Source organism: Manis pentadactyla, chromosome 4, assembly GCF_030020395.1.
Source record: "Manis pentadactyla isolate mManPen7 chromosome 4, mManPen7.hap1, whole genome shotgun sequence".
Lineage (NCBI taxonomy): Eukaryota > Metazoa > Chordata > Mammalia > Pholidota > Manidae > Manis > Manis pentadactyla.
In genome coordinates this window covers 101,726,311-101,746,633 of record NC_080022.1, presented here as the reverse complement: position 1 = coordinate 101,746,633, position 20,323 = coordinate 101,726,311, and the positions used below count along the sequence as shown (strand labels likewise).

General features: G+C 38.7%; 1 long non-coding RNA gene across 2 annotated transcripts in view; it reads right to left on the bottom strand.

Annotated features, from left to right (window-relative positions):
* The window catches only part of LOC130683393 (uncharacterized), a 106,006-nt gene extending 86,292 nt beyond the window's left edge, over positions 1-19,714 (bottom strand). The window contains exon 1 of one of the 2 annotated variants that reach the window (XR_008997093.1): positions 19,598-19,714. This is a non-coding gene — a long non-coding RNA (uncharacterized LOC130683393). The remainder of the gene's footprint in view (positions 1-19,597) is intronic. The other variant, XR_008997094.1, reaches the window with a different exon arrangement.
* Positions 19,715-20,323: the final 609 nt, after the last annotated feature.

Below are 20,323 nucleotides of genomic sequence, written 5' to 3'. Positions count from 1 at the left end.
AATAGCTCTTCAGTGGTTCATCAGTTTAAAATGCATTGTTGTATCCCAAACTAATAAAGATATTTCAAAAACCAACACTTGAAATAGCTTCTAATTTTTAAAAGCTGGTTCCATTTTAAATAATACAATTCATGGAACTTAGGAAAGTTAAATTTTCATGAAACATTAAAATGGAATTTGTGATTCTATGAGTTACAATTCTGTAAATGCATAAAAATAATTTGCCTGGCACAAAATTAGACTTTAGGTTAGTATATTACTTCATTTGAGGGTGGAGAGCATACAGATGCCGAGTCATCCAGGATAATTGGAGAACTCATAGGAAGAGAGACAGCTGAAGTATATTTGCCTCTATTAATTTTCTCTTTAGCATCTTCAAGTAACATCTCCAACTGGAAGATTTCACATTCTGTTTTTCTAAGAAAACATAAACAGGCATCTCATTGTGTACACAGTCAACATTCTAATTAGTAACAACAGTTCTTGAATATAGCATTAATCTATATTATTAATGCAGTCTGTCTTTAGACAGGAAAGATAATGGATACCCACCCTGACAGACATCCTATTTATAGTTTTACTCCTAAGGTCTGGGCTCTAATACTCATCTTGTTACTCATTAGCTGTAAATCCCTGAGCAAATCTCTTAATCTTTCTGTGCTTCCAATGTCTCAACTATAACATGGGATAACACTACTCTGCTTATCTGTACTTGATGATGTCTGAGTTCTAAGAGCTATGGTTCTATGAAATAATAACATATCAATTGAAAAAGAAAGGACATGAATTATCTCAATAACTTAATTAATAAGCTTGATCTATAGGTATGTGTACATATATGTACATCCATTTTCCTCAAATCTATTACATTTATAAAAATTTATCTTGTATTAATCCACAAAGAAAAATCTCAATAAATTCCAAAACATTAAAAATTATACCACTGTTTTTCTTCTAAGATCTCAAAAACAAGGCAAGGATGTCCTTTCTCACCACTTCTTTTCAACATTGTACTAGAAGTCCTAACTAATGCAGTAAGACAAGAAAAGGAAATAAACGACATACAGATTGGAAAGAAGAAATAAAACTCTCTTTGTTTACAGAAAAAATCCAAAAGAATTGTTAAAAATACTCCTAGAATTAATAATAATTATAGTGAGGTTGCAGGATACAAGGTTGATATACCAAAATTAATCATTTTCCCATAAACCATCTAAGAACAAGTGGAATTTGAAATTAAAAACAATACTATTTACATTAAAGTCCAAAAAAATAAAACACTTAGGTATAAATCTAACAAAATATGCACAAGAGCTATATGAGGGAAACTAAAAAATTCTGAAGAATGAAATCAAAGAACTAAATAAATGTAGAGATAGTCCATGTTTATGGATAGGAAGACAGGATTGTCAAGATGTCTTTTCTTCCCAATTTGTTCTATACATTCAATGCAATCCCAGTCAAAATACACCAAATTCTTTTGTAGATATTGACAAACTGATTCTAAAGTCTGTATGAAGAGACAAGACCCAGAATAGCCAACACAATATTGAAGGACAAGAATAAAGTTGGAAGACTGATACTACCCAAATTCAAGACTTATTATAAGGCTACAGTAATCAAGGCAGTGTGGTACTGGTAAAAGACTAGACAAATAGTTCAAAGGTACAGAATAGAGACCAGAAATAGACCCACATAAATATAGTCACCTGATCTTTGACAAAGGAGCAAAGGCAATACAATAGAGCAAAGATCATCTTTTTAACAAAAAACAGTGGAACAACTGGACATCCACAGGCAAAATAAAGATTCTAAGCACAGACCTTCACAAAAATTAAAGTGGATCCTAGACCTAACATAAAATGCAAAACTATAAAACTCCTAGAAGATAATGTTAGAGAAATACCTAGATGACCTTGGTTATGGTTTGACTTTTGAGATATAAGACCAAAAACATATTCCTGAAAGAATTAATAGATAAGCTAGATTTCATTAAAATTTAAATTTATGCCCTACAAAAGACAGTGCCCAGAGAATGCGAAGACAAATCACAAACTGGGAGAAAATACTGGCAAAGACATTTCTGATAAACGACTGTTGTCCAAAGTATACGAAGAACTCTTAAAATGCAACAATGAGGAAAAAAACAATTTTAAAATGTGCTAAAGACCTTAACAGACACCTCAGCAAAGAAAATATACAAATAGTAAATAAGCATATGAAAAGATGCTCCACATCACATGTCATTAGGAAAATGCAAATTAAAACAGTGAAATACCACTGTACACTATTAGAATATGCCAAAATATGGACTACAAGCACCACCAAATGCTGGTGAAGATGTGGAGGAATAGGAACCCTCACGCATTGTTGGGGAATGCAAAATGGTACAGACACACTGAAAGACAGTTTGGTGGTTTCTTTCTTACCATATTACCCAGCAATTGTGCTCCTTGGTATTTACCCAAAGGAACTGAAAACTATGTCCACACAAAAACTTACAGATGTTTACAGCAGCTGAATTTGTAATTACCAAAACTTGGAAGCAACCAAGATGTCTTTCAGTAAATGAACTGATAAACTGTGGTATGTCCAGACAATGGAAGGTTATTCAGCACTAAAAAGAACTATCAAGGAATGAAAAGACATGGAGGAAACTTAAATGCATAGTGCTAAGCAAAAGAAGCCAATCCGAAAAGGCTACATATTATATGATTCCAACAATGTGACATTCTGGAAAAGGCAAAACTGTGGCAACAATGGAAAGATCAGTGTTTGCTAGGGTTGGGATAGGGGGAGGGATGAATAGGTGGACAACAGAGGATTTTTAGAGCAGTGAAAATTCTCAGTATGGTACCATAAAGATGGATACATGTCAGTAACTACACTTATCATGGTGAGCAGTTTGTTCTGTATATAAATGTTGAATTGCTTTTCTATACATCTGAAAGTATTATAAATATTATGACAACTGTACTTCGGTTTAAAAGATGGATACATGTCATACATTTGTCCAAACCCATAGAATGTACAACACCAGAGTGAACCCTAATGTAAATATGGACTCTGGATGGTTGTTAGGTATCAATGTAGGTTCATCAGTTATAACAAATGTACCACTCTGATGGAAGATATTGGTAATGGGGGAGGCTGTGCACGTGTGGAGGCATGGGCACAGGGGAAATGTCTATGTCTTCTCAATTTTTCTGTGAAGCTAAAATTGCTCTAAAAATAAGTCTTAAAAATTATACCACTCACAAGAAGGTAGCTCCCCTCAAAAAATATATATAATTAGAAATTTTAACACATCTAAATAACTGGTTAAATAAAAAATTAAAAATTGGGGTTAGGCTTGATTTTGACTTTCCTTCAAAACAACCCCTTGCCAACTTTGTCCTCCTTCTTCATAAAGTAATGTTCCTCTGCTTGCTGGTTGGGCTACCCTATAGTTCTGCTGTGGCTTGAACGTCCTGAATTGCAATTCTGTTATTCCCCAATAAACCCATTTTTGCTGGGTAAAAAAAAAAAATGGAGATTAGGGATAATCTACATTTATAATGTAATAACATACATATATATGAGTAATAAGTAAGAAAACAGCATATGAAAACCAATGTGGTTTAGCAAAAGCAGTACTCTGAGGAAACTTTATAGTCAAAATGCATTTATAAGGAGGAAAAGTTAAAAATCAATAAAGTAAGTATTTAAAATAGGAAAAAGAACAAAAGAAGGAAGAGATTCATAACAGTAAGGAGAAATAAATGAAATTTAAAAGAATCTGATCAATAAAATACAACATTTTCTCTGAAAATAGTATAAAATAAACCACTGGAAAGTCTGATTGGAAAGTTTCATTAAGAATGAGAAAGGAAAAACACCAGGAGAAAAATTTTAAATCAAATGGGATTGAACAACCTCATATCAACACTGTTTAAAATCTAAATGAAATGGACAAGTCTCTCAGAAAACATAAATTATTAAAATCTACTCCAAAAGAGGTAAGAAATATGAAAAAACTAATAGTGAGAAAAAAAGATAGAAAGGATTGTCAAAAATCTACCCCCCAAAATCTACACCAAATTCAATAGGGATATAGGTGAGTTCTACAGAGAATTTAAGCAACGCTTATGAAACATAAAAAGAAGGAGAACATTCCCAGTTAATTCTGTTATTAAACATTAAGATATTTTATTATATTAATATGTTAAAGGAGATAAATTACATTGCCAAATCCTCTTTGATTAAACATTTTCCCAAATGAAAAAAACATCCTTGGAAGTTTGGAATAGTTTTTTGATAAGTAGATAAGCTTTATCAAAAAAGTGTTTTTGTTGTATGCTGATAATATTTTTGATAAAGTTTATCTACTTGAACAATCATTATACTCAGAAGAATTCCCATTCCCATTAATATGACAAAAATTGTTTTCACTAGTATTATTCAATATTGTTTTGGAAAATGTAAGCAAATGAAATAAAGCAATAAAAAGAAATGTGATTTGAAAGAATTGAAAGGAAGAAAAGATATAAAGTATGAATACTTAGAGGGAAAGTGAGAGTTTGGGGAACATATCATTATTTTCAGATGTCCTACCTAAAGCTAGGACAATCAACTAAAATTCAAAACACTAAGAACAGAATTCCCTAGAATAGCCCACTATGAGTTAAATATATAATTTTCTTTATTTCCTATATATATTGATTAGGGAAAACATCTACTAACAATACTCAGAAAACTATAAATGAGCTAGGAATAAATTTAACAAAATGTTATGCTTCTGGATGGGAATACTCATTACAAAGATTTTAATTCTTACTGAACTAATCTGTAAATTCAACACAATCCTAAATAAAATTCGAATGGAATTTTATTAAGGAAGTTTGGTGAGCTGAATATAGAGGTTATTAGTATGAAAGGTGTACAAGAACAGCTCAAGAAGCTTTTAAAAAGAAGAAATGTTTCAAAATATACACTAAAGTATAGTAATTTAAAACTGTGGTTAATGTTGAAGTGGAAGTAAAGATCCATTGGATGGGGTAGAGGCATCCCATACACACTTGGAAGTTTTGTATATGGTAAAAGTGGCTTTTCCAAGCCATGGGGAAAGGCTGTACTGTTCAACAAGTGGTGGGACAAAGATCTAATCATGGAAGAATCATATTGATAATCAAATAAAATGGAGGAAAATATGTTCTGATCTAGCAGGCAGATGAGACTCAAGCAGGGGATAAGGAGAGGTGAACATTTAAAGGAAGGAAGTGATGGAGCAAGGACTCAAGGTAACAGGAAGAGATGGGCTCGGGAAGCATGGCTGCAGAGGGGGGGAAATGAGTGGAAGAGGAAAGAAGAGGTGAAAAGGCAGATTTGGAGAAGGAGAAGAGACATTTTTGAGGAAAACTGTGATCTTTTCTGTAAGCAGAAGATAAGGTTGTATGTTGATAACAGGGAGAAGGGATTGTTAGAGGTAGACCCCATTTGTTGATTCCTCAGCTTCTGGTGTTAGTGTGTGAGAGAATCAAATGACTATCAGACTCCATTCTGACCAGCAAGTTGCATGAGATCCAAAGCACTATTTTTGCATATTACCTTCTAAAGATAATATAAGAAGATCTGAGTAGGAGCACAACTGCTCACTTAAATGAGCAATCAGTCAGTAAACCTACAGAAAGCCATCTAGAGTGGCTTTTAGACTCAATATTTAGAGGATTCTCAACATACCAAGACCTCGAGGGTCGTATGGTGTTCTGCTCATTGCCACATCGTGCCTGTGTTAGAACAGGAGCCCAGCCACCTTTGCTTGCTCTGAGTTCTGGGAGGATCCAGGTCCTTCCCTTGCCCTAGTGTGAAAACTTCTCCTGTATATGGGATATAATTGCAGTTGAAACTTTTTGATTTATGCTGGGGCCTGGCGCAGTGTGGGTGTAACTGGGATATAAATGAGGCATTCCATAACTTGGTCTTAATGTGCACAGAGGTCTGTGTTTAAAATAACTACCAAAGCAAGTGGGATTCCTTGCAAAATAAATATCCTTTATTAGTTTTTAAACAAGTAGTGAAAGCATGTGGAGATCTCTTTTCCCAAGGGTGGGTAGGGGAGAACTAGCCTTTGGGGAAAAAAATCATTATTAAAACCCCACCCTTGCTGTCTAGTTTCTCAGTATTGAAATAGCAGGAGACAGAGATTTCATTCATTTTGAAGTAGTAAAATTATACTTTGGGAAAAATACCTCAAGACATTAGTGCCAAAATATAAACTATTAAAATGTTTTGGCATCAAGAATGACTCCATGTTAAATGCTATGAATAGAAAGAGCTGAAAGTACAAATATTAAGCCAGCTAAATGGATTCTTTTAATTCATACCAGGAAATTATATGGAAACAATCCTAGCCTTGCATCCTGGAACACATCTTCAAGTTATTTGGATTGGAGAAAGCGGAGCATGATGCCATAAAAATAGCCAGCTGGAAACTTCACTATGAGTGTGCATCCAAGTTTCTAATGTGAAGTAACTGTAAGCTTGAACATTTTCCCTTTATCAGGATTTGTAGGTCCCTCAGCCCAACATTAACCAACTAACAATGATCCTCTCCTGCCCACTGCCCCTTTAAAATTGGGAAAGAAAAGGAGGGGAAAGAGGGACAGAAGAGAAGAAGCAGGCAGGGGAAATAAATGCAGGAGTGGGGTGAAGGAGACGACAGGAGGAGCTTGAAGAAAAGGCCCTCTGGGTTAGCATGTGGGCCTTTCTAGAGTTTTCTTGTGCTGTTCTAGGTCTCAGAATCAATTATAACAACATCCAACAAAATGCAAAATGGTGGCACTCTATCTCCTTCAGGAGGCAATGGCTCATTTGTGGGGGGGGGAGCGTGGGGGGCTCTGTCTGGGTCAGTGCCCAGCACAGCACTTTACACATAGCAGGATTTCCGTAGTAGATGCATGAAGTGACACTGTTCCCTGGTGGCCCAGTTTTTGCTGACCCTAGAGCAGGGGCTTTCCAAGCACTAAGTCAGTAGCCACATCAGTATCCCACGCAAAGGATGTCGCCTCTGACCCCTCCAGCTCACACAGTTTAAGCCTGACCTTTCAGGATCAGAGCCACAGACAGCTGTGGAGTCATGCTGCTTCAAAGTCAGACGCTTCTCTGTTTTGTCCAGAAACTCCTGCTCCAGCAGTTCAAGATGTCCCTGCAGTTTCTCCAAGACCTGTAGCAATGCAGTCACTGGAATCATTCACATGTAATCCTGTGCATGTAGTTATTTCTCCCCAAAACTCAAGTAGTAACAAAATGAAGCCACCATCCCTTTCCTGGCAACTGTGTCGTTTGAGTCTGACAAACAACAGACGACCTGAGAGCCATCTCAACATTCACCACCCCCTCAGAGCACATAGCTGAGAAGTGTAGCTACTTAAAATTCCTCTCCCACAACCCCCTCAAGGACCTCTGAGCTTCCTTAATGGGACATTAATATTCCTGAATATATGCAGAATGATTTTTAGCTTATACACCACCTTCCCATTCATGATTATATTGAATTCACACATCAGTGTTGTAAATATTGCAGACTAGATATTATCACCCCAGTTTTGTAGAGGAGGCAGTTGGAACTCTAGGAAGTATGTCTGAAGCCACAAAGGTTTTACAAAGCAACTTAAGTTTAAGGTCCTGAGTTTGAGTCTATGGTATGGGAGAGTGAGACAGGGAAGAAACTCAAGGAAGTTTAGCGAACAGCTTGGAATGGGTCTTGCAGGTACCACTATGTGCAGCCTCGCACAGATGAATGTTTAAACTGTGCAGGTAGGGTCTTGTCTTGGTGTGTAGAGGCCCTGTAGCCTCATCATAAAAATTCCCTGAGCCCTGCCTACGCTTGGCCCTGGGCCAAAAGTGTGAGAGAGACAAAAATTCTATCAGACACAGTCCCTGGGCTAAGATTTTATTTCATTTGGGAAAAGAGATCATGGATTGGAGTGCTTTGCCATGGCTCAGTGGAAGAAGTGAGACTTAAGTCAGGCTTGAAGGGTTCTCAGGAGGCCTGGACCAGGCAGTGTCCATGAAAATGGAGACAAAAGGATAAGGAGAAACATACTGGCAAGGGCAGGAATATAACTAGTGGGGTTATGGGATCAGATACACCATGGTTCATGTGCAGACTCCATCACCTACTGATTGTATGATTTTTAGTGAACTTGAACTCTAGGCTTCAGTTTGCTTACCTGAGATGATACCTCACCTCATATTGTAAAAAGCAAATGAGATAATGCTTAGTGCCAGGAGCTTAGTACATACGCAGTAGATGGTAGCTGTCATCTTCATCATTATCATTCATTCTTATTAAAAAATAAACAAATCTGGAAACCTATTGGCTATAGAGTATTAAAAATGACACTTGTGATAGACATTTTCCATTTTCCACCCAGATGCATCCCCCATCTCTTTGCCGCAGCCAGGAGCCTTGCTTTCAGTGGACGAGGTTAACGGGCTCCTGTGCACCTGGCCTTGATTGATTTCAGCCAGTGGAAGGCAATAGCAGAAGAGGGGAACTGAGGAAGGATGAGGTAGGGGTCTTTAGCTCCCTGACTTACTCCCGCCTGTATTGTGGACTGGCTGTGTCTCTCTACTGAAAGCTGCTGAGGGAGCTATAGCTGCTTCCTTAACTCCAGTACCTGATCTTCTGTTCCTTCTGCCCACTGTTCCTTCCATGAGATTTTTTCCATCCCTTAACCTGGTTTCCCTTAACATTGTTCACTGTTGCAAAATAATGCCTTATTAAACTCTCCTCAACTACTCCATGGGAGGTAAGCAAGCCAGTTCCTGCCAGGACTCTGATACATAAATCTCACAGACGATGCTCAGGTTTCTAGTTTGGGAGGTGGGAAGAATGTGAAACTCCTGACTAAAATCAGTAATTCGGAAAGGCTAACAAGTCTGAATGAAGCCATCAGTGTTGAATGAGGTAGAATTTTCAGAGAGAGCGGCATATCCGGGTGAAGATACCCACAAACATTTGGAGTTATAGATGGGAAGTTAGGACTAGTAATTTAGGAATTGGTAGCATGAAAATGGCACTTAAAATAATGAGAAGGAATGAGGTGTTTAAGGGAAAGAGAAAAGGCAAGAAAGCCAATTATGAATTATAATTTAGGATCTTGAAATTTAAATTGTGTAATATCTTAGAGAAAGGGCACAGTTTTCTAGCCATAAATGTACCTCATTTAATTCTCATAACTCTGAGATGCAAAGACATGCTACATGTCTAAGAATGTACAACCAATACATGGAACTAGGGTGTACACTCCAACGTCCAAATACTTTCTACCGTGCTGTGCTGATCGTGCTGAGAAGGTTTAGTTTTGGCCCTGGCTGGCTTTCTTCCAACACTGAACCAAATGGACCTGGAACCTAGAACTCTCAGGCGAAGGCTGACACTGCCAGGAGTCACTGGCACTCTCCCCTCAGCCCCAGCAGGAATCTCCACATACCCTCTAACATCAGGAAGAAACTACCTGAACTGAGGCCTCAGAGGGATAGCGCCTTGAACCAGTTTCCTCTGCCTTGCTCAGTCCTTTAAATGTCTCTGTTCTCCCAGTTCCTGAGACCCTGGCTTTTGGAGATCTCCTATACCATTTTTTCCTTAACTCCTACAATCTGGCTTCTATAGATAAATCTCCCACTTCATTAAAACCAGGCTTCCCAGGGTCCCTCATGACCTCTTGGTTGTCAAGTCCAGTGTACACCTTGCTTTCCTTCCTTCCTTGAACATGTTTGATGATGTGTCCCACTCCCTGCTTCTTAAAACCCTCTTTTCTCTTGACTTCTGCAGCTTTGCCCCTTCCAGGTCAGCCTTGATCTTTTGGGTCCCTCCTCATCTGTCTCCTTTGTGGACCCCTCTTCTTTTACTGGCCCTTTGTTGCTGTTTCCCATGATTCTCTCCTTGGTCTTCTGGCTACTTAATCTGTGTGGTTGCCTGGGTAACCTCATATACCCCATAGCCTCAACCCAGAAACAATTTCAACCAAAACTTACATTTCTGACCCAAACAACTCCCCTGAGGTCCAGATCCATTGCTTTAATTGCCTACTGGCCTCTTCAGTGGTTCTACAGGGACCTCAAAATGTCCCAAACTGAACTTGACATCTTGCTTCCTGCCTGCCTCCCACACCCACTCTGAACTGGATCCTCCACTTTTATTTCTGACGTTGGTTGTTGCACCAAAAGTCTGAAACTCCTTCAAGCCTCCTGCCTTCCGTTATTCATCCCTTTCAATCTGCCACTGCCTCTTCAAAATTTAGATTTGTCCCCCCTCTCTATCCTTACTGCCAGCCTTGGTTCAGGCCCTCTTAACTCGTTATGGGGCTATGGCTTCCTAGCCAGTCTCTGTTTCTACAGTCTTGTCCCCATGATACTTGCCATTTCTCAGCTTTAAATCCTCCTATGTTGCCCTGCCCCTCAACCTTAGGATGAAATCTAAGCTCCTTAGCTTGGTTTAAAGGCCTTTCATGATGCAGTCTTTGCCTCCCTCTCTAGTCTCCTCCTTTCCTCCTCACTGCATGTGTGCTGAGCTCTGTCTGGTCAGTTACAGTGCCGAACAGTTCCTCACCCTGTGAGCACTGACCCCAGTGCCTTTGCGCCCTCTGACTCCTTTTCCTGGAACACTTTGCCCCTACTCTGCCAAGCTCACCCATATTCCTCCTATAGTGCCAAGGTCAGAAGTCACTTCCAGGAAGCTTCTGAAGTGCCCCCTAACTGGCAAGGGCAAGCCTCATCTACACTGCCATTAGCATCATACGTAACATCTTTCAAGCTGCATGTCACTTGTCTATTTACCAGTCTGTTGTTCCTAGGAGACTAAACCACTTGAAAAAGAAATTGTTTCTTCATCTCCAAATCCTGAGGGTTCTGGTAGAGTCTGGGACATAGGAAGTATCTGATAAGTGTTTATTGAATAAATGAATGAGTTATTTAATTAATTTGATGAATGAATGAATAATGAACAGTATCTCTTAACATTTGGGCCTTCTTGGTCTGTCTCTATGCTGTCTGGTTCCTGAAGCACAGCCTGTCCTGAGCTTTGCTTATGTCCTTTACATCAGGACTTTGGACCACCTGCCTTGTTGCTGACCTAATGACCTAAATTCCATCTTCAACTTTGCTCATTTCCGGCTCTAGCAGTCTCAGCTTTTTGGCCCTTCACAATGATCCACTCCTGCTTCCCATGCCTCTGGCACTGATGAACAGACTGTGATAGTTACACACAAATTAGGGATTTGATTAGATGCAACAACAAGATAGGATGTAAGAGTCAAAGATTTTGGTTTGAAAAGCATAATGTCAATACTGATTTTAAGTTTTCAAAGTTTTATGTACTAGCAGATACTGGCAATTTTTATAACCTATATTCCCAGGACCCATCAACTATGGATGGGCTGGCCCTTAATAATGACTGATAAGTTATTCTCTTGAACCTACTGCCATAGTCTTAGATTTATTATGGGGTGACTTGTGAAGAATAACAGCCATAAGTAAAAGATCGCTTGAGAAAGACAGAATGTTAAATACACGTAAAAATAGAATTCTAAGCCCTCTTAGCCCCTGTAACACAAAAATAGCATAATCTTCAGCAAAACATTTTCTATCAGAGTATTTCCACTCCCACCAATGTAGAAGAAGCATGGTGCTATAAAGTCATTTGTATTTACCCATGTCAAATTCACTAATAAGTATTTTTAAAACTAGATAAAATTTATTACCAGCCTCTTGTCTGGTAAATGATAAGGGAAGTCCAGTGCTATGCTTTTGGAAAATTCTTGTACCTGTAGCAAAAAAATGCAGTATTTCATTAATGGCATGGTGTCTTATGTTTGAATTTTGTTACTTCTGTTGTTCATAATAAGCTTTAAAAATATTACTTTAGTCTTCAGTTGATCTATTTGCTCTTTTAACTTCTGACACACCTGTTTCCCTTGGGATATCTTTTGAAATATGTAAGAAGAACTTGAGGAAGTGTCTTTCTGAGAAGTTGATGACAGCTTAAAGAGACTTGTCTCAACTCCTAGTCCTATATAAGAAAGAATAAATTTTGGCTACCGTTCATCTCAACCTCATCGGATGTATTAAGTACTGAAAACAAAAGCCTGTGATAATCACCACCATTTGCTATTTAAAAAAAAAAGTTTTCAAGATATATATCTAAGTCAAAGAGGTTTAAAAATACTACTACCTGTGAGAGGTTCTTGGTAGGTATGTACTTTGGACTCCATCTGCACAATTAAAGGATAAGAGAACATTATTGTTGATATTCATCCATGACTCCATTAGTCAGAATGGCCTGCTGTGTTCCAGGTCATCATGGAGGCAGCATAGTGTTGTGTCAAGAGCTGAAATCCCACTCTGACACCTATCTACTAGGTGACCCAGAGCAATTACTTCATCCCTGTAAATCTCAACTCTCAGCAGCAAAATGGGGAAAGAATAGAATCTACCTTATCGGTTGTGACAAGGATTAAATGCTAAGTACTACCATAATATCTAGCACATAGTGAGCATTCAGTACACGTTAGCTGTTATTACTGTCATGCTTGATACTATTATGTGGAATACTCAAGCATTTCTCCTAAAACTAAACCATAAGCTCTAGGAGAGAGGGACCATTGTTGGTCTTGTCACCAGCTCTGGGACTGATGCTCTCACTAACACCAAAGCATGGTAGTCACACTCTAGAGAATATTATAAAACAGTATGCACTAAGTTCCAAAATGTGTCTCAAGACAGTGATTACTTACACAGTCATGACCTTTTCTACTCACCACAGGCTACTTGGACAGGAGTTTAAATTCCAGAGTGATTCACCTTGCGGGCCTTCCCATTGAAAGCTCAGACACATGCTAGTTCTAGAGAGGTAAATGCTAGTAGTCAAACTAGACTATGGTTATTATGAATATTTCAATTATATGATGCATATAGAAATTCTGGAGTCCAGTTATCCAACCTGAATTGACAAGACTAGAGAAAATCAGCACCTGACTTTCGACTCCCACTGCCAGTCTGCTCCTACTAACCATGGGGCCCTGGGAACTATGCGCACACAGTGCTCTCTAGCAACCAGAATGAGGAACCCCGAGACTCCCAATGTCACAGGGGTACAGGTTTCTTCAAGGCTTAGAGAAGCATCCCTTCAAGGTCAGGTGGGCTGCTAGCTCCAGCTGTAGTGGTGGGGGGAGTGGTTTCTACTCAAACTCCTTAGAGCATTCAGTTGAAAGAGAAAGGAGTTAAAGCATGAGGAATAGAAAAGGAAACAGGCAAAGAGTGTTCAGTCCAGGGTGCCCTCTGTATAAGGCTGGAAGGAAGATCATACAGTCCTGGCAAAATGTCAGGCAAAAAACAAAAAAAATATTTACTTTGATCATTAATGTGAATTTACTTAACTACTGAACCTCAAATAATAAATGAGATCCTGAGCCTCAGCATGTTGAAAATTGGATGGGGGAATGGGAAGATGGGGAAAGGGAAAATAGTATGAATTAAACATTAACAATTTTTACTAGTTACTATAACAATCTCGAAACATGTTATTAAAGATCTTAAGTCGATTTAACATTAATACTAAGGGTGTAATATGTGTAAGACACAAGGCCAGGCCTCTGGGAGAATTAGGCAATGGGAAGATGAAGACATGGTTGCTGCTCTCCACAGGCTTCAAATCTAGTGGAAGAAACCTGTATTTCCAAATTTATTATGATGCAAAGCAGACTGAGATAAATGCTGTGACAGAATACTAAACAAAGAATAATAGGAAAGATTAGGACTGCAGGGTTCTGAAAGTCCTGTGGCCAATAAAGAATTAAAGGAAGCCGTGAAAATGAGCAGGTCTTTGGTAACAGACGGGATGTTCCATGTAACGCAGGAGTTCGGAGAAGATGGGGCCCGAGGGGAGGTTGGGGGCCAGCCAGGTAACTGAGGGTGATGCTTGGGGGAGGGGAGCTAAGTTTAGAAGGATAGAATGAAGTAAAAAAGGGAGGGGCACAAATTCCAGGTGGAAGAATTGGGAGTTTTTCCTACCCTGTGTTGTGGTTAGTTCAGCCCTGATTCTTCTCATGAGGACACCCACTGGGCTTCTGAGAGGCCAAGGACTGGCCATAACCAAAGCTCAGATCAGACACCTTGTGAAGAGCCACGCTGACATTGGTGAGCAGTGGGCCTGTACTTCCTGGAGACCGCTCTGCTCTCACTTACCTTCATCTGCAAAGGTTCAATAGCTTACGTTTCTGCTCTTGTTTTTCAACACAATTTGACCTAGGCATGCTTTCTAAAATATCTTGCACAATAGCTGATTTATCTCTCAGTTTAGGAGAAAAATTGGCTTGTTTATCTAGTGTAAGTGGCTTATGGATTAGGTTATTTTTAGGGATTTTTCTCTTTGGGAAGAACCTCAGAGAAATCAGAGAACCAGTAATTAACTTGACCAGGGCCATAGTTAAACCTGTTGCCTGAACTTGCTTTTTCACTCTGCTGTTTGTGGGGTGCTCTCCCTTGGACACTTTTTTTTTTTATCACTTAGATTCTTGACTTTAGTTAGGAAATCTGAATTGTCCTGATGTCTGCTACATTCAAGCCGCACTGGCCCTTCTAAACTGGAGGTGTTTTCTTTCATTGTGGTTGGAGAACAGCTGGGCTTCTTGCTGCTTTCGCCATCCCTGTTGGGGTTGAGTAGGTCAGAGAGTTTTAGAGTTTGTTCTTTTGGCCAAGAATTCTTAACATAATGCAAAATAATATTTTTAATAATAGCTTCATCAGAACTGGCAGCATTAGAGATCTCTGGGAGAGTTTTACTGTTAATGCCTTGACCTTCTGAGATTTCCTCCTTCGAAAGATGGTGAGTAAAATATCAGAAATGTTTGACTTTGAAGGGTCTCCTTTATTAGCTGGAATATGAAGATTTATGGTGCATTGTGTCTCTGTCTCATAGTTTTTGTTGACAGCATTTTTGGGCATTTTATTCAGAGTTATGGCCATATCTGTATATCTGCAAGTCCCCTTATATGTAGCCTTTTCTTGAGTGTCATCAGCTGTTAAAATAATTTGATCTGTGGCATCAGGGGTATCATTGTTTGAGGTAAGATTATAATCATTGCAGATATTAATTTGGGAGAAATCCCCATTATAAGGCATATCTTCCTTGTGCTTAGAAGTTATATCTTCTGAGAAACTGGGTTCATCCATTTTTGTGCAGCCTAACTTCCTTTGTCCTTTGCTGCCTGGTCTTAATGTTTTCAATTGTAACAATAGATCTTCTGGTTTTCATTGATTGTCTTCATTGTGTGTGCTATTCTGTGCAAAATGAGAAGAGCCTCATTGTTAAATATATTGGAATAATGTATGAAATTATGCTTATCCCAGTATCTCTGCCAGAACAAAATGGATGCTCTGCATTTAGAGAAATTCAGTTATAAACATGAAGGCAGTGTGGCCAAGAGCTAACCCATCCTGAATACTATATTAATATAATCAGTGGTATATAAGTAAGGAATAAAAAAAGCTGGAGGACTGGGGCATTAAATTTTCATTCATTAGATTTTGAGGGAGATGTTGGTCTCTAGTTAATGGGCAAAATTTATCAATCTTTCTTAGAAAATGCTATTTGGAATGTATTCTCCCAAAATAGGAGCTTGGGATTCAAGTAAAGGATTGGTTTTTTTGAAGAACCATGGCTGTCACTGGTCCACACATCACTGACAGGCCGCTAAGTGTATGACACTGAAAGCTGGCTCACCTCAAACATAACCACCAACCTTCTCTGTTCTGGTACATTTTCATTTGTCCCTTTTGACATTCTGGTTCCCTTCTCCTGATTTTCCCTTGTATGTTGGAGAAAGGCAGATAAATATGACCAAGGAACAAAAAGGCCTTTTGGACACTTGGAGGCCAGTCTGCCACCAAGCATCTCTCTTCTGATTAGAACCCAGGCAGAACCCAGCCAGACAAGCTGCCTTTCTCTGAGCAGTCCCAACAAACTGCCACAATCTGGTGGTAGCAGTGCACCTTGGGGATACTCCTAAAAGTGGTCAGAGCAAAACCAGCTGCCTTTTGATATGAGTCACTTTTTACTTTAAATGAAATTGGAAATATCAATTTCGATATCTCCCCTTGATTTATGGACTTTTGGAACAACTCCTCAGAAGTAGTAAAATTTCCTCCAGTTTTAGGTGGAGCAGCTGAGGCTCTGACTCAACCAGGGGCCCACAGCCACCAGCCAGCCTCCATTACCCATATAATGACAGGATTAAGTGAGCCGATCTCTGAGGTCTTCTCTGCATCCATATTTTTATGAGCCTATGAACTTTTGATTTATTAGACAATCTAAAAAGTTAAAGTAATATGTTTAACCAAAAAAAAAAAAAATGACCTAAGTTCTTCAAAAGAAAAGTAGTACAAACTAAATGTGGTCAAGATATCTATAAAACATTACACATACATCTTAATTTATAGGTATGTGCAGTGTTAGAGAAATCAAAAGGATATTTTGTTTAAAAGTAATAGAAGAAAAAGAATCACTGCAGGATTACTTTAAATCATTTACAGTGTCCAGTATTTACTCTAAGGTGAGGTGTATCTTCATGAACAGAGTTATAGGCTACTCCAACCCAAGCTGAAGACTAAGGGAAAATGCTTCCCCAGACAGTCAAAAGCACAGTGGGAAAGCAAGAGTTAGGAGGCCTGGATTGAATTCTGGCTTCTCCACTCAAGTTCATTATATGCCATCAGGCAAGTTATTTAACTTTTCAAGTCTTAGTTTCTTCAGAAAAATAGGAATAATAGTATCAAGTTCATAGGATTGCTAGGTGAACATGAGGTAATACCTACAAAACTCTTGGCATAGTGCCTGGCACAGACTGAGCATTCAGTAAAAGGTAGTTTAAAAAGGAAAACAGAACCAGCCTCTGTGTTGGGATACTGAAGAATGCCCAGGTAGAGAAGGCTAGGCAATCTGTGTGTGGGGATTTTTAAAGGATAAAGGAAGAAATGGCATATGTGAGACATTATCTCTATCAGAACCTTCAAACTATTCTTAAAAATCTACTTGTAAAGATAGTTTTCACTATCACTAAATAATTTTAGATCAAAAATTGTCTAAGGCATCCAAATGGCCAAAAAGTACATGAAAAGGTGTTCAATATAACTAATTATCAGGGAAATGCAAATCAAAACCACAGTGAGATACCATTTCATACTTCTTAGAATGGCTATCATCAAGAATATGAGATAACAAATGTTATCAAAGATATATACAAATGCGAACCCTTGTACACTGTTGGTGGGAATTTAAATCGGCTCAGCTATAATGGAAAACAATAGGGAGGTTCCTTGAAAAACTAAAAGTGATCTTCCACATGTTCCAGCAAGTCCACTTCTGGGTATGTACCCAAAGAAAATAAAAGCAAATATTGAAAAGATATACACCCCCCCCAGATTTACTGCACATTATTCACAGTAACCAAGCTACAGAAACAATCTAAGATGTGAATACACACACACACACACACACACACACATACACACTCACACACACACACACACACACACACACACACACACACACACAAACTCACTGACACTCACACACTGAAATAATATTCAGTCATGAGAAAGGACAATTGCAACAACATAGACTGATCTTGAGCACATTTTGCTAAGTGAAATAAATCAGACAGAGAAAGACAATTACTGTATGATATCCTTTTAAATGGAATTAAAGAAAACGTGTAAAAACAGAGAGTAAAATGGTGGTTACCAGGGGAAGGGGGCTGGAGGAATAGGACAGATGTTGTTTAAGGGTACAAACTTGCAACAAATGGTAAATAAGCCCTAGAGAGCTAATTCACAGTATAGTAAATATAGACAACACTATTGTATTACATTCATCAAACTTGCTGAATGGAACTTAATTACTCCAATCACTAAAAAGAAATGATAATTATGTAATGTGACAGAGATGCTAATTATCGCTACAATGGCAATCATATTAAGACATATATACCAAGTTAACATCTTGTATGCCTTAAGATTTCATGGTGTTACATATCAAATATTTTCAATCTATAAAGTCTGATTTTTGAGGGAAACAAAAAAATATCTTTAAATGCCTACAAAGAAAAAGGAAAATGAATTCTAGTTTTGCAGGACTTCTAACGACTCAAACACATCTCCAGACGCATCCTCATGCCTTCTTTGTATCTTGAAGCACTCATTGCTGAGCTCCAAACCCTCCTTGCTAAGAAAATAAGACCCTTCATTAGGCAAATTCTAGTTTCTAAAATATTCTGTTCAAATTGATAAAACTGAATTTTTGTCATAACTCTTTAAGAAAAAGAAGAAAAGAAAAGAGAGACCACCAAGATACGGGAGAAGCCTGAGGAACTCTTATTACACACAAGAATACAGCTTCTGCTATTATTTTTTGCCTGTACGCAAAATATCAAGTTTCTTATCTGTTAAAAGGACAATCTACAACTTTACATTGTAATGGTCCCCTCACAGGCAGCTGGAAGGAACCAGAACATCTTCCCATGTCAAAAGGACAGCTCAGTCTTAGAATCCAAAACACATCCAAAGGAGTCCAGTCAGAACCCAACAGAATCTTTCTACAGAACCCAATTTGATTAACTGAGTTCAGGTGAACACATGTGGGGCTATGCAGCTATGCTGGCCATTACGTACTCAGCAGTAGCTCACAAACCACTCTGAGTGTGAGCACTTTGACACATCCCAGTGACCCAGCCCCATGAAAACACTGCAGTCTGGGCTCTGAGCTGGGATGAACAACCATGTGATCACCATGCTGACATCTATTCCCTGTTTGGTTTACTTGATTATGAAGTCTGAATTTGGTGCTGAAGTGCTGACTTCAGCTCACCAATATGACTAATTTAAGAGAAGATAACCATGGCTGGGATGACTGGGAATCTGGTAGACTTCGGTAAAGAATGTCTAAGATGGGAAAACCAAAGAAAGCTCTTTGGTGGTTAGAGGCCCAAGATAGTCAACGAATCATTATTTATGGCTGGTAGGTGGTGTTTGTTCCATTCACTAAGCCCATTTTGTGGTAATACAGATGTTATATATCATGTAATAAATCAAATGACTGCTCCCACCATCAAAGGAAAACTGTGAGGCTATGGGCCAGTGACAATCTCTCAACCTCATCCCCAGTGCCCTCTGTTTGGTATATAGACCACTGCAGCCTCCAGACATGGAGTGTGATGCAGAGGCAGCAGAGAAAGCAGGCATTGTTTCTATCCACGCTTCCCTGCCTCCCTCCACTCAAATACCAGTCTCATTCTGACCCCCAGTCTTCTAGAATCAACCCCACCAACTGTCATGATAAAAGAACTTGACTTTTGGAGGCAATGATTCAACGATCCAAATTCTTCTTACTCCTGTATATCTGTGTCATTAAGAATGTGAATAGATTATAGTTAGGAGCTTTAAGTATGTGATCGAATGATACTTTGTACTTCATAAAGTAGTACGCTCCTCTAAGTCTTCAACTGACTGGCTGCAGTCAACACAAAGAGGTACGATAAGAGCAGTAGTAATAGAGACTCACCTCTGTCTTGGGATTTCTGGACGTGGAGTGAACCAGTTAAAGGGCCTTGCAATACAGATGAGCAATCTTTTATTTCTAAATTGTCTTTCTTTTTTTCAATAGTTGGAAGCTGGCCGCAGCTGAATAACGGAACAAAAAGTGAGCTTCAAAAATCATGGTGTGCCTGCTTCTTCTGGGTTCCTTCAACTGTAAGAAATCAGCTTTGAAGACTACATAGGGAACTTCCAATGTGATCAACGCTTGTCTTTTTTTTCTTTTAAGAGCATTCAAAAATATTTACTTTGACTCTGTTTTAATTTTCAAATTCTCTCCCTCTATTCCTAGTTCAAGATTTTTATTTACCCATGAAAGTAAATAGGAGATGGCTCCAGAATAGTATGTCCTAGGCCACGCCCAGAGGTCGGGTGTTCATGGATTTTGTATCCAGTGTATGGTGTTTCTAAATTAAAATATTTTCAAAGGTAATGTGATACAGTCTCCCTCTGCAATGACTGCATTTGGTTACAGGCTCTGGTAAGCCTATCAGCTAACTTAATCTCAGAAATGCAGGGGCGGGGGCACAAATGCAGTGTCTGTAACTGTAACCATATACCATTCAGTTTGGCACTCTGGCTTTGTTCTGTTATTGCTGAGGGCAGAAGGGAGACACTGTGATGGAGCAACAAATCAATCCAATACTCCCTCAAGAGCCAGATGGATACATTATTTATAGCCAGTCTTAGAGAT